At 72.5% G+C, this 14,274-nt stretch overlaps 7 non-coding genes across 7 annotated transcripts; all 7 read right to left on the bottom strand.

Annotated features, from left to right (window-relative positions):
• Positions 1-250: 250 nt before the first annotated feature.
• Positions 251-369, bottom strand: LOC131830983 (5S ribosomal RNA). The gene has a single exon (XR_009353507.1). It is a non-coding gene; the product is annotated as a 5S ribosomal RNA (ribosomal RNA).
• Positions 370-2,444: 2,075 nt separating this feature from the next.
• Positions 2,445-2,563, bottom strand: LOC131830749 (5S ribosomal RNA). Its single transcript, XR_009353341.1, has one exon. It is a non-coding gene; the product is annotated as a 5S ribosomal RNA (ribosomal RNA).
• Positions 2,564-4,634: 2,071 nt separating this feature from the next.
• Positions 4,635-4,753, bottom strand: LOC131830995 (5S ribosomal RNA). Its single transcript, XR_009353518.1, has one exon. It is a non-coding gene; the product is annotated as a 5S ribosomal RNA (ribosomal RNA).
• A 2,096-nt stretch (positions 4,754-6,849) lies between these two features.
• LOC131830750 (5S ribosomal RNA) lies at positions 6,850-6,968 on the bottom strand. Its single transcript, XR_009353342.1, has one exon. It is a non-coding gene; the product is annotated as a 5S ribosomal RNA (ribosomal RNA).
• Positions 6,969-9,032: 2,064 nt separating this feature from the next.
• Positions 9,033-9,151, bottom strand: LOC131830752 (5S ribosomal RNA). The gene has a single exon (XR_009353343.1). It is a non-coding gene; the product is annotated as a 5S ribosomal RNA (ribosomal RNA).
• Positions 9,152-11,213: 2,062 nt separating this feature from the next.
• Positions 11,214-11,332, bottom strand: LOC131830753 (5S ribosomal RNA). The gene has a single exon (XR_009353344.1). It is a non-coding gene; the product is annotated as a 5S ribosomal RNA (ribosomal RNA).
• Positions 11,333-13,405: 2,073 nt separating this feature from the next.
• Positions 13,406-13,524, bottom strand: LOC131830763 (5S ribosomal RNA). Its single transcript, XR_009353354.1, has one exon. It is a non-coding gene; the product is annotated as a 5S ribosomal RNA (ribosomal RNA).
• Between the last annotated feature and the right edge of the window lie 750 nt (positions 13,525-14,274).

Genomic DNA, 14,274 nt, shown 5'->3' on the forward strand with positions numbered 1-14,274 from the left:
GCCGGCCGCCCGTGCAGCGGGCCGCCCTTTTTGGGGCCAGGGGCACGCGATGCTGGGTCTGGCGTGGCCAGGGGTCAGGGGGTCAGGGGCGTGAGGGGACCGGGCTCAGGGGCTGAGGCGTTCAGGGACTGTTGGGAGGCCGCCGCGTTGGCCAGGGCGCCCAGCGGTGGCGGCCAAGGCAGAGGCAGGGGGGCCCAAGTGGGAGAGAAAAGAGGAAGGCCAAAGACAAGCGTTTGGGGGCGAAAAAAAAAGCCTACAGCACCCGGTATTCCCAGGCGGTCTCCCATCCAAGTACTAACCAGGCCCGACCCTGCTTAGCTTCCGAGATCAGACGAGATCGGGCGCGTTCAGGGTGGTATGGCCGTAGACGCCTGCCCCTTCAGCTGGTCGCCCCAAGAGCCTGCTGCGCGCTTCCCGGGCCCCGGCGTTAGCCAGGGCTCCCCACTCAGCCTGCCCTGGGCCTGGCGCCCGCCTCCCCGCCCACCCGCCCGCCAGCCCGCCCGGGGGGGGGGTGGGGGGGGGGGTGGGGGCCCACGCCAAAGTCTGTCCGGGCACTCTCCCATCCCGGGGCTCCCCAGCCGCGCCGCCACCGCGTGCCTCCCCAGGCCGCAACCGGGGTGCGTCCTCGGCCCCCACCACCACTCCCCCCACACCCCCCGCCCCCGCCCCGCGCTCGGTGTGCTCCGCCCCCGCCACCCCCCACACCACCAGCGCCCACCCAGCGCCCTAGGCCAGGCCCAGCCGGCCACCTGGCCTTCCCTCCTCTCCTCTCCTCTGCTCTCTTCTGCTCTCCTCCAGACAGCTCTGCTCAGCCGGGCTCGGCTCGGCTCGGCTCTCCCCTCCTCTCCACCCCACCTCGCTCCCAGCCCACCGGAGGCCACGAGGACACACGGGCGATGGGCGACGCCACACACCAGCCCAGAAGCGGCAGCCCCGCCCCGTGGCCCTACCTCCACCGCGCTTCCCCTGACCACCCACCCGCACCAGGCCCTGACCGAGAGACACAGACAGGCCGGCTCACCTACACGGACACACGGATACCCAGGGAGACACAGGGACAGACACAGACGGAGGGACCTCTGCACAGACGGCAAGAACGCAGAGCCCCAGAGACAGACTCTCTAACCCGCAGACCCCCCTCAGACCCTCCACCCCCAACCCCAGCCCCCAGGCCAGACGCGGTGACCCTGACCCGCATGCGCACAGGGACCCGGTCGGAGACACGGGTGCACGCAACGCTCACACACCCACTCACGCGCACAGAAACACACACACAAACACACACACACACGCACACACACTCGGACAAGACACCACACACCCAGGAGGCTGCGGTGGCCTGCCACCTGCCCCGGGAGGGAGGGCCGGCTTGCTTGGGCCGGGCTTTGGTGTCTGCAGTCCCGTTCCGCTCCCATTCCTGCCCAGCACCCCGTCTGGCCTGGGGGCCTGCCAGGGTTTCTTCCTCTGGACTAGTCCTCTGGTGAGGGGTGAGGCGGGGGGCCGGGGCCTCTCTTGGCCCGGTGTGGGGCGCCCCCGGTCTTGCTGAGCGAGACAGCCTCGCGGTTGCCTTCGCTGTGCCTGGGAGACGCAGCGTGGAGCCGGGTGCCCACGGCTCCGGAAGCCCAGGGCGGTCGGCCATCTCGCGTCCCGGGCACCTGAGCCCGGGAGCGGGGCCCAAGGGGCCAAGGGGAGCTGGTCGGGGAGAGGGAAGGGAATGAATGCCCTTCCGGCCGGAGCGGAGCCCAGGCCCCGTGGAGAGAAGGGGCGGGGTGTGGGGGGGCCCAGGTCGCGGGGGCGCCGGGAGGGGTGTGGGGGTTGTTCGGCTGCCGGTGGGCCTGGGGGCTGGGGGCAGCCCGAGGGCCTCGCTAGGGGATCCAGGGCCCAGGGCCTCGGGAGCACAGGCCCGCGGAGAGGTGGCCCAGGCCCGGGGTCGAGGCCTGCTCCTGCCTCCTGCCCCCCACACCCTCGGGCCAGCCCCCCCCCCCCCCCCCGCCTCCCCGCCCTCCTCCCACAGCCCGGCGGCCCCCACGCCCCTCCCCGCGTCCATGGCTGTGGTCCTCACCCCGGTCCCCCTTTCCCTGCCTGTGGCCCCAAAGCCCCCTTCCAAGACTGCCCCGCCCTGCCAGCAGCCCCCCAAGGCCGGCTGAGGCGCGGGTGGGCCTCGTGTCGTGCAGGCGGAAACGCTGGCTTGTGGCCGGCCGCCCGTGCAGCGGGCCGCCCTTTTTGGGGCCAGGGGCCCGCGATGCTGGGTCTGGGGTGGCCAGGGGTCAGGGGGTCAGGGGCGTGAGGGGACCGGGCTCAGCGGCTGAGGCGTTCAGGGACTGTTGGGAGGCCGCCGCGTTGGCCAGGGCGCCCAGCGGTGGCGGCCAAGGCAGAGGCAGGGGGGCCCAAGTGGGAGAGAAAAGAGGAAGGCCAAAGACAAGCGTTTGGGGGCGAAAAAAAAAAGCCTACAGCACCCGGTATTCCCAGGCGGTCTCCCATCCAAGTACTAACCAGGCCCGACCCTGCTTAGCTTCTGAGATCAGACGAGATCGGGCGCGTTCAGGGTGGTATGGCCGTAGACGCCTGCTGCTTCAGCAGGCCAGCCCAAGAGCCTGCTGCGCGCTTCCCGGGCCCGGCGTTAGCCAGGGCTCCCCACTCAGCCTGCCCTGGGCCTGGCGCCCGCCTCCCCGCCCACCCGCCCGCCAGCCCGCCCGGGGGGGGGGTGGGGGGGTGGGGGCCCACGCCAAAGTCTGTCCGGGCACTCTCCCATCCCGGGGCTCCCCAGCCGCGCCGCCACCGCGTGCCTCCCCAGGCCGCAACCGGGGTGCGTCCTCGGCCCCCACCACCACTCCCCCCACACCCCCCGCCCCCGCCCCGCGCTCGGTGTGCTCCGCTCCCGCCACCCCCCACACCACCAGCGCCCACCCAGCGCCCTAGGCCAGGCCCAGCCGGCCACCTGGCCTTCCCTCCTCTCCTCTCCTCTGCTCTCTTCTGCTCTCCTCCAGACAGCTCTGCTCAGCCGGGCTCGGCCCGGCTCGGCTCTCCCCTCCTCTCCACCCCACCTCGCTCCCAGCCCACCCGAGGCCACGAGGACACACGGGCGATGGGCGACGCCACACACCAGCCCAGAAGCGGCAGCCCCGCCCCTTGGCCCTACCTCCACCGCGCTTCCCCTGACCACCCACCCGCACCAGGCCCTGACCGAGAGACACAGACAGGCCGGCTCACCTACACGGACACACGGATACCCAGGGAGACACAGGGACAGACACAGACGGAGGGACCTCTGCACAGACGGCAAGAACGCAGAGCCCCAGAGACAGACTCTCTAACCCGCAGACCCCCCTCAGACCCTCCACCCCCAACCCCAGCCCCCAGGCCAGATGCGGTGACCCTGACCCGCATGCGCACAGGGACCCGGTCGGAGACACGGGTGCACGCAACGCTCACACACCCACTCACGCGCACAGAAACACACACACAAACACACACACACACGCACACACACTCGGACAAGACACCACACACCCAGGAGGCTGCGGTGGCCTGCCACCTGCCCCGGGAGGGAGGGCCGGCTTGCTTGGGCCGGGCTTTGGTGTCTGCAGTCCCGTTCCGCTCCCATTCCTGCCCAGCACCCCGTCTGGCCTGGGGGCCTGCCAGGGTTTCTTCCTCTGGACTAGTCCTCTGGTGAGGGGTGAGGCGGGGGGCCGGGGCCTCTCTTGGCCCGGTGTGGGGCGGCCCCGGTCTTGCTGAGCGAGACAGCCTCGCGGTTGCCTTCGCTGTGCCTGGGAGACGCAGCGTGGAGCCGGGTGCCCACGGCTCCGGAAGCCCAGGGCGGTCGGCCATCTCGCGTCCCGGGCACCTGAGCCCGGGCGCGGGGCCCAAGGGGCCAAGGGGAGCTGGTCGGGGAGAGGGAAGGGAATGAATGCCCTTCCGGCCGGAGCGGAGCCCAGGCCCCGTGGAGAGAAGGGGCGGGGGGTGGGGGGGCCCAGGTCGCGGGGGCGCCGGGAGGGGTGTGGGGGTTGTTCGGCTGCCGGTGGGCCTGGGGGCTGGGGGCAGCCCGAGGGCCTCGCTAGGGGATCCAGGGCCCAGGGCCTCGGGAGCACAGGCCCGCGGAGAGGTGGCCCAGGCCCGGGGTCGAGGCCTGCTCCTGCCTCCTGCCCCCCACACCCTCGGGCCAGCCCCCACCCCGCCCCCCCCGCCTCCCCGCCCTCCTCCCACAGCCCGGCGGCCCCCACGCCCCTCCCCGCGTCCATGGCCGTGGTCCTCACCCCGGTCCCCCTTTCCCTGCCTCTGGCCCCAAAGCCCCCTTCCAAGACTGCCCCGCCCTGCCAGCAGCCCCCCAAGGCCGGCTGAGGCGCGGGTGGGCCTCGTGTCGTGCAGGCGGAAACGCTGGCTTGTGGCCGGCCGCCCGTGCAGCGGGCCGCCCTTTTTGGGGCCAGGGGCACGCGATGCTGGGTCTGGCGTGGCCAGGGGTCAGGGGGTCAGGGGCGTGAGGGGACCGGGCTCAGGGGCTGAGGCGTTCAGGGACTGTTGGGAGGCCGCCGCGTTGGCCAGGGCGCCCAGCGGTGGCGGCCAAGGCAGAGGCAGGGGGGCCCAAGTGGGAGAGAAAAGAGGAAGGCCAAAGACAAGCGTTTGGGGGCGAAAAAAAAAGCCTACAGCACCCGGTATTCCCAGGCGGTCTCCCATCCAAGTACTAACCAGGCCCGACCCTGCTTAGCTTCCGAGATCAGACGAGATCGGGCGCGTTCAGGGTGGTATGGCCGTAGACGCCTGCCCCTTCAGCTGGTCGCCCCAAGAGCCTGCTGCGCGCTTCCCGGGCCCCGGCGTTAGCCAGGGCTCCCCACTCAGCCTGCCCTGGGCCTGGCGCCCGCCTCCCCGCCCACCCGCCCGCCAGCCCGCCCGGGGGGGGGGGGTGGGGGGGGGGGTGGGGGCCCACGCCAAAGTCTGTCCGGGCACTCTCCCATCCCGGGGCTCCCCAGCCGCGCCGCCACCGCGTGCCTCCCCAGGCCGCAACCGGGGTGCGTCCTCGGCCCCCACCACCACTCCCCCCACACCCCCCGCCCCCGCCCCCGCCCCCGCCCCCGCCCCGCGCTCGGTGTGCTCCGCCCCCGCCACCCCCACACCACCAGCGCCCACCCAGCGCCCTAGGCCAGGCCCAGCCGGCCACCTGGCCTTCCCTCCTCTCCTCTCCTCTGCTCTCTTCTGCTCTCCTCCAGACAGCTCTGCTCAGCTGGGCTCGGCTCGGCTCGGCTCTCCCCTCCTCTCTACCCCACCTCGCGCCCAGCCCACCCGAGGCCACGAGGACACACGGGCGACGGGCGACGCCACACACCAGCCCAGAAGCGGCAGCCCCGCCCCGTGGCCCTACCTCCACCGCGCTTCCCCTGACCACCCACCCGCACCAGGCCCTGACCGAGAGACACAGACAGGCCGGCTCACCTACACGGACACACGGATACCCAGGGAGACACAGGGACAGACACAGACGGAGGGACCTCTGCACAGACGGCAAGAACGCAGAGCCCCAGAGACAGACTCTCTAACCCGCAGACCCCCCTCAGACCCTCCACCCCCAACCCCAGCCCCCAGGCCAGACGCGGTGACCCTGACCCGCATGCGCACAGGGACCCGGTCGGAGACACGGGTGCACGCAACGCTCACACACCCACTCACGCGCACAGAAACACACACACAAACACACACACACACGCACCCACACTCGGACAAGACACCACACACCCAGGAGGCTGCGGTGGCCTGCCACCTGCCCCGGGAGGGAGGGCCGGCTTGCTTGGGCCGGGCTTTGGTGTCTGCAGTCCCGTTCCGCTCCCATTCCTGCCCAGCACCCCGTCTGGCCTGGGGGCCTGCCAGGGTTTCTTCCTCTGGACTAGTCCTCTGGTGAGGGGTGAGGCGGGGGGCCGGGGCCTCTCTTGGCCCGGTGTGGGGCGCCCCCGGTCTTGCTGAGCGAGACAGCCTCGCGGTTGCCTTCGTTGTGCCTGGGAGACGCAGCGTGGAGCCGGGTGCCCACGGCTCCGGAAGCCCAGGGCGGTCGGCCATCACGCGTCCCGGGCACCTGAGCCCGGGCGCGGGGCCCAAGGGGCCAAGGGGAGCTGGTCGGGGAGAGGGAAGGGAATGAATGCCCTTCCGGCCGGAGCGGAGCCCAGGCCCCGTGGAGAGAAGGGGCGGGGGGTGGGGGGGCCCAGGTCGCGGGGGCGCCGGGAGGGGTGTGGGGGTTGGTCGGCTGCCGGTGGGCCTGGGGGCTGGGGGCAGCCCGAGGGCCTCGCTAGGGGATCCAGGGCCCAGGGCCTCGGGAGCACAGGCCCGCGGAGAGGTGGCCCAGGCCCGGGGTCGAGGCCTGCTCCTGCCTCCTGCCCCCCACACCCTCGGGCCAGCCCCCCCCCCGCCCCCCCCGCCTCCCCGCCCTCCTCCCACAGCCCGGCGGCCCCCACGCCCCTCCTCGCGTCCATGGCCGTGGTCCTCACCCCGGTCCCCCTTTCCCTGCCTCTGGCCCCAAAGCCCCCTTCCAAGACTGCCCCGCCCTGCCAGCAGCCCCCCAAGGCCGGCTGAGGCGCGGGTGGGCCTCGTGTCGTGCAGGCGGAAACGCTGGCTTGTGGCCGGCCGCCCGTGCAGCGGGCCGCCCTTTTTGGGGCCAGGGGCCCGCGATGCTGGGTCTGGGGTGGCCAGGGGTCAGGGGGTCAGGGGCGTGAGGGGACCGGGCTCAGCGGCTGAGGCGTTCAGGGACTGTTGGGAGGCCGCCGCTTTGGCCAGGGCGCCCAGCGGTGGCGGCCAAGGCAGAGGCAGGGGGGCCCAAGTGGGAGAGAAAAGAGGAAGGCCAAAGACAAGCGTTTGGGGGCGAAAAAAAAAAGCCTACAGCACCCGGTATTCCCAGGCGGTCTCCCATCCAAGTACTAACCAGGCCCGACCCTGCTTAGCTTCTGAGATCAGACGAGATCGGGCGCGTTCAGGGTGGTATGGCCGTAGACGCCTGCTGCTTCAGCTGGCCGCCCCAAGAGCCTGCTGCGCGCTTCCCTGGCCCGGCGTTAGCCAGGGCTCCCCACTCAGCCTGCCCTGGGCCTGGCGCCCGCCTCCCCGCCCACCCGCCCGCCAGCCCGCCAGGTGGGGGGGGGGGGGGCCCACGCCAAAGTCTGTCCGGGCACTCTCCCATCCCCGGGCTCCCCAGCCGCGCCGCCACCGCGTGCCTCCCCAGGCCGCAACCGGGGTGCGTCCTCGGCCCCCACCACCACTCCCCCCACACCCCCCGCCCCCGCCCCGCGCTCGGTGTGCTCCGCCCCCGCCACCCCCACACCACCAGCGCCCACCCAGCGCCCTAGGCCAGGCCCAGCCGGCCACCTGGCCTTCCCTCCTCTCCTCTCCTCTGCTCTCTTCTGCTCTCCTCCAGACAGCTCTGCTCAGCCGGGCTCGGCTCGGCTTGGCTCTCCCCTCCTCTCCACCCCACCTCGCTCCCAGCCCACCCGAGGCCACGAGGACACACGGGCGATGGGCGACGCCACACACCAGCCCAGAAGCGGCAGCCCCGCCCCGTGGCCCTACCTCCACCGCGCTTCCCCTGACCACCCACCCGCACCAGGCCCTGACCGAGAGACACAGACAGGCCGGCTCACCTACACGGACACACGGATACCCAGGGAGACACAGGGACAGACACAGACGGAGGGACCTCTGCACAGACGGCAAGAACGCAGAGCCCCAGAGACAGACTCTCTAACCCGCAGACCCCCCTCAGACCCTCCACCCCCAACCCCAGCCCCCAGGCCAGACGCGGTGACCCTGACCCGCATGCGCACAGGGACCCGGTCGGAGACACGGGTGCACGCAACGCTCACACACCCACTCACGCGCACAGAAACACACACACAAACACACACACACACGCACACACACTCGGACAAGACACCACACACCCAGGAGGCTGCGGTGGCCTGCCACCTGCCCCGGGAGGGAGGGCCGGCTTGCTTGGGCCGGGCTTTGGTGTCTGCAGTCCCGTTCCGCTCCCATTCCTGCCCAGCACCCCGTCTGGCCTGGGGGCCTGCCAGGGTTTCTTCCTCTGGACTAGTCCTCTGGTGAGGGGTGAGGCGGGGGGCCGGGGCCTCTCTTGGCCCGGTGTGGGGCGCCCCCGGTCTTGCTGAGCGAGACAGCCTCGCGGTTGCCTTCGCTGTGCCTGGGAGACGCAGCGTGGAGCCGGGTGCCCACGGCTCCGGAAGCCCAGGGCGGTCGGCCATCACGCGTCCCGGGCACCTGAGCCCGGGCGCGGGGCCCAAGGGGCCAAGGGGAGCTGGTCGGGGAGAGGGAAGGGAATGAATGCCCTTCCGGCCGGAGCGGAGCCCAGGCCCCGTGGAGAGAAGGGGCGGGGGGTGGGGGGGCCCAGGTCGCGGGGGCGCCGGGAGGGGTGTGGGGGTTGGTCGGCTGCCGGTGGGCCTGGGGGCTGGGGGCAGCCCGAGGGCCTCGCTAGGGGATCCAGGGCCCAGGGCCTCGGGAGCACAGGCCCGCGGAGAGGTGGCCCAGGCCCGGGGTCGAGGCCTGCTCCTGCCTCCTGCCCCCCACACCCTCGGGCCAGCCCCCCCCCCGCCCCCCCCGCCTCCCCGCCCTCCTCCCACAGCCCGGCGGCCCCCACGCCCCTCCTCGCGTCCATGGCCGTGGTCCTCACCCCGGTCCCCCTTTCCCTGCCTCTGGCCCCAAAGCCCCCTTCCAAGACTGCCCCGCCCTGCCAGCAGCCCCCCAAGGCCGGCTGAGGCGCGGGTGGGCCTCGTGTCGTGCAGGCGGAAACGCTGGCTTGTGGCCGGCCGCCCGTGCAGCGGGCCGCCCTTTTTGGGGCCAGGGGCCCGCGATGCTGGGTCTGGGGTGGCCAGGGGTCAGGGGGTCAGGGGCGTGAGGGGACCGGGCTCAGCGGCTGAGGCGTTCAGGGACTGTTGGGAGGCCGCCGCTTTGGCCAGGGCGCCCAGCGGTGGCGGCCAAGGCAGAGGCAGGGGGGCCCAAGTGGGAGAGAAAAGAGGAAGGCCAAAGACAAGCGTTTGGGGGCGAAAAAAAAAAGCCTACAGCACCCGGTATTCCCAGGCGGTCTCCCATCCAAGTACTAACCAGGCCCGACCCTGCTTAGCTTCTGAGATCAGACGAGATCGGGCGCGTTCAGGGTGGTATGGCCGTAGACGCCTGCTGCTTCAGCTGGCCGCCCCAAGAGCCTGCTGCGCGCTTCCCTGGCCCGGCGTTAGCCAGGGCTCCCCACTCAGCCTGCCCTGGGCCTGGCGCCCGCCTCCCCGCCCACCCGCCCGCCAGCCCGCCAGGTGGGGGGGGGGGGGCCCACGCCAAAGTCTGTCCGGGCACTCTCCCATCCCCGGGCTCCCCAGCCGCGCCGCCACCGCGTGCCTCCCCAGGCCGCAACCGGGGTGCGTCCTCGGCCCCCACCACCACTCCCCCCACACCCCCCGCCCCCGCCCCGCGCTCGGTGTGCTCCGCCCCCGCCACCCCCACACCACCAGCGCCCACCCAGCGCCCTAGGCCAGGCCCAGCCGGCCACCTGGCCTTCCCTCCTCTCCTCTCCTCTGCTCTCTTCTGCTCTCCTCCAGACAGCTCTGCTCAGCTGGGCTCGGCTCGGCTCGGCTCTCCCCTCCTCTCCACCCCACCTCGCTCCCAGCCCACCCGAGGCCACGAGGACACACGGGCGACGGGCGACGCCACACACCAGCCCAGAAGCGGCAGCCCCACCCCGTGGCCCTACCTCCACCGCGCTTCCCCTGACCACCCACCCGCACCAGGCCCTGACCGAGAGACACAGACAGGCCGGCTCACCTACACGGACACACGGATACCCAGGGAGACACAGGGACAGACACAGACGGAGGGACCTCTGCACAGACGGCAAGAACGCAGAGCCCCAGAGACAGACTCTCTAACCCGCAGACCCCCCTCAGACCCTCCACCCCCAACCCCAGCCCCCAGGCCAGACGCGGTGACCCTGACCCGCATGCGCACAGGGACCCGGTCGGAGACACGGGTGCACGCAACGCTCACACACCCACTCACGCGCACAGAAACACACACACAAACACACACACACACGCACACACACTCGGACAAGACACCACACACCCAGGAGGCTGCGGTGGCCTGCCACCTGCCCCGGGAGGGAGGGCCGGCTTGCTTGGGCCGGGCTTTGGTGTCTGCAGTCCCGTTCCGCTCCCATTCCTGCCCAGCACCCCGTCTGGCCTGGGGGCCTGCCAGGGTTTCTTCCTCTGGACTAGTCCTCTGGTGAGGGGTGAGGCGGGGGGCCGGGGCCTCTCTTGGCCCGGTGTGGGGCGCCCCCGGTCTTGCTGAGCGAGACAGCCTCGCGGTTGCCTTCGTTGTGCCTGGGAGACGCAGCGTGGAGCCGGGTGCCCACGGCTCCGGAAGCCCAGGGCGGTCGGCCATCACGCGTCCCGGGCACCTGAGCCCGGGCGCGGGGCCCAAGGGGCCAAGGGGAGCTGGTCGGGGAGAGGGAAGGGAATGAATGCCCTTCCGGCCGGAGCGGAGCCCAGGCCCCGTGGAGAGAAGGGGCGGGGGGTGGGGGGGCCCAGGTCGCGGGGGCGCCGGGAGGGGTGTGGGGGTTGGTCGGCTGCCGGTGGGCCTGGGGGCTGGGGGCAGCCCGAGGGCCTCGCTAGGGGATCCAGGGCCCAGGGCCTCGGGAGCACAGGCCCGCGGAGAGGTGGCCCAGGCCCGGGGTCGAGGCCTGCTCCTGCCTCCTGCCCCCCACACCCTCGGGCCAGCCCCCCCCCCGCCCCCCCGCCTCCCCGCCCTCCTCCCACAGCCCGGCGGCCCCCACGCCCCTCCCCGCGTCCATGGCCGTGGTCCTCACCCCGGTCCCCCTTTCCCTGCCTCTGGCCCCAAAGCCCCCTTCCAAGACTGCCCCGCCCTGCCAGCAGCCCCCCAAGGCCGGCTGAGGCGCGGGTGGGCCTCGTGTCGTGCAGGCGGAAACGCTGGCTTGTGGCCGGCCGCCCGTGCAGCGGGCCGCCCTTTTTGGGGCCAGGGGCCCGCGATGCTGGGTCTGGGGTGGCCAGGGGTCAGGGGGTCAGGGGCGTGAGGGGACCGGGCTCAGCGGCTGAGGCGTTCAGGGACTGTTGGGAGGCCGCCGCGTTGGCCAGGGCGCCCAGCGGTGGCGGCCAAGGCAGAGGCAGGGGGGCCCAAGTGGGAGAGAAAAGAGGAAGGCCAAAGACAAGCGTTTGGGGGCGAAAAAAAAAAGCCTACAGCACCCGGTATTCCCAGGCGGTCTCCCATCCAAGTACTAACCAGGCCCGACCCTGCTTAGCTTCTGAGATCAGACGAGATCGGGCGCGTTCAGGGTGGTATGGCCGTAGACGCCTGCTGCTTCAGCTGGCCAGCCCAAGAGCCTGCTGCGCGCTTCCCGGGCCCGGCGTTAGCCAGGGCTCCCCTCTCAGCCTGCCCTGGGCCTGGCGCCAGCCTCCGCGCCCACCCGCCCGCCAGCCCGCCCGGGGGGGGGGTGGGGGGGTGGGGGCCCACGCCAAAGTCTGTCCGGGCACTCTCCCATCCCGGGGCTCCCCAGCCGCGCCGCCACCGCGTGCCTCCCCAGGCCGCAACCGGGGTGCGTCCTCGGCCCCCACCACCACTCCCCCCACACCCCCCGCCCCCGCCCCGCGCTCGGTGTGCTCCGCCCCCGCCACCCCCACACCACCAGCGCCCACCCAGCGCCCTAGGCCAGGCCCAGCCGGCCACCTGGCCTTCCCTCCTCTCCTCTCCTCTGCTCTCTTCTGCTCTCCTCCAGACAGCTCTGCTCAGCCGGGCTCGGCTCGGCTCGGCTCTCCCCTCCTCTCCACCCCACCTCGCTCCCAGCCCACCCGAGGCCACGAGGACACACGGGCGATGGGCGACGCCACACACCAGCCCAGAAGCGGCAGCCCCGCCCCGTGGCCCTACCTCCACCGCGCTTCCCCTGACCACCCACCCGCACCAGGCCCTGATCGAGAGACACAGACAGGCCGGCTCACCTACACGGACACACGGATACCCAGGGAGACACAGGGACAGACACAGACGGAGGGACCTCTGCACAGACGGCAAGAACGCAGAGCCCCAGAGACAGACTCTCTAACCCGCAGACCCCCCTCAGACCCTCCACCCCCAACCCCAGCCCCCAGGCCAGACGCGGTGACCCTGACCCGCATGCGCACAGGGACCCGGTCGGAGACACGGGTGCACGCAACGCTCACACACCCACTCACGCGCACAGAAACACACACACAAACACACACACACACGCACACACACTCGGACAAGACACCACACACCCAGGAGGCTGCGGTGGCCTGCCACCTGCCCCGGGAGGGAGGGCCGGCTTGCTTGGGCCGGGCTTTGGTGTCTGCAGTCCCGTTCCGCTCCCATTCCTGCCCAGCACCCCGTCTGGCCTGGGGGCCTGCCAGGGTTTCTTCCTCTGGACTAGTCCTCTGGTGAGGGGTGAGGCGGGGGGCCGGGCCATCTCGTGGCCCGGTGTGGGGCGCACTCGGTCTTGCTGAGCGAGACAGCCTCGCGGTTGCCTTCGCTGTGCCTGGGAGACGCAGCGTGGAGCCGGGTGCCCACGGCTCCGGAAGCCCAGGGCGGTCGGCCATCTCGCGTCCCGGTCACCTGAGCCCGGGAGCGGGGCCCAAGGGGCCAAGGGGAGCTGGTCGGGGAGAGGGAAGGGAATGAATGCCCTTCCGGCCGGAGCGGAGCCCAGGCCCCGTGGAGAGAAGGGGCGGGGGGGTGGGGGGGCCCAGGTCGCGGGGGCGCCGGGAGGGGTGTGGGGGTTGTTCGGCTGCCGGTGGGCCTGGGGGCTGGGGGCAGCCCGAGGGCCTCGCTAGGGGATCCAGGGCCCAGGGCCTCGGGAGCACAGGCCCGCGGAGAGGTGGCCCAGGCCCGGGGTCGAGGCCTGCTCCTGCCTCCTGCCCCCCACACCCTCGGGCCAGCCCCCCCCCCCGCCCCCCCCGCCTCCCCGCCCTCCTCCCACAGCCCGGCGGCCCCCACGCCCCTCCCCGCGTCCATGGCCGTGGTCCTCACCCCGGTCCCCCTTTCCCTGCCTCTGGCCCCAAAGCCCCCTTCCAAGACTGCCCCGCCCTGCCAGCAGCCCCCCAAGGCCGGCTGAGGCGCGGGTGGGCCTCGTGTCGTGCAGGCGGAAACGCTGGCTTGTGGCCGGCCGCCCGTGCAGCGGGCCGCCCTTTTTGGGGCCAGGGGCCCGCGATGCTGGGTCTGGGGTGGCCAGGGGTCAGGGGGTCAGGGGCGTGAGGGGACCGGGCTCAGGGGCTGAGGCGTTCAGGGACTGTTGGGAGGCCGCCGCGTTGGCCAGGGCGCCCAGCGGTGGAGGCCAAGGCAGAGGCAGGGGGGCCCAAGTGGGAGAGAAAAGAGGAAGGCCAAAGACAAGCGTTTGGGGGCGAAAAAAATAAGCCTACAACACCCAGTATTCCCAGGCGGTCTCCCATCCAAGTACTAACCAGGCCCGACCCTGCTTAGCTTCCGAGATCAGACGAGATCAGGCGCGTTCAGGGTGGTATGGCCGTAGACGCCTGCCCCTTCAGCTGGCCGCCCCAAGAGCCTGCTGCGCGCTTCCCGGGCCCCGGCGTTAGCCAGGGCTCCCCACTCAGCCTGCCCTGGGCCTGGCGCCCGCCTCCCCGCCCACCCGCCCGCCAGCCCGCCCGGGGGGGGGGGGGGCCCACGCCAAAGTCTGTCCGGGCACTCTCCCATCCCGGGGCTCCCCAGCCGCGCCGCCACCGCGTGCCTCCCCAGGCCGCAACGGGGAGGCCGCAACCGGGGTGCGTCCTCGGCCCCCACCACCACTCCCCCCACACCCCCCGCCCCCGCCCCGCGCTCGGTGTGCTCCGCCCCCGCCACCCCCACACCACCAGCGCCCACCCAGCGCCCTAGGCCAGGCCCAGCCGGCCACCTGGCCTTCCCTCCTCTCCTCTCCTCTGCTCTCTTCTGCTCTCCTCCAGACAGCTCTGCTCAGCTGGGCTCGGCTCGGCTCGGCTCTCCCCTCCTCTCCACCCCACCTCGCTCCCAGCCCACCCGAGGCCACGAGGACACACGGGCGATGGGCGACGCCACACACCAGCCCAGAAGCGGCAGCCCCGCCCCGTGGCCCTACCTCCACCGCGCTTCCCCTGACCACCCACCCGCACCAGGCCCTGACCGAGAGACACAGACAGGCCGGCTCACCTACACGGACACACGGATACCCAGGGAGACACAGGGACAGACACAGACGGAGGGACCTCTGCACAGACGGCAAGAACGCAGAGCCCCAGAGACAGACTC

Source organism: Mustela lutreola, chromosome 4 (assembly GCF_030435805.1).
Source record: "Mustela lutreola isolate mMusLut2 chromosome 4, mMusLut2.pri, whole genome shotgun sequence".
NCBI lineage: Eukaryota > Metazoa > Chordata > Mammalia > Carnivora > Mustelidae > Mustela > Mustela lutreola.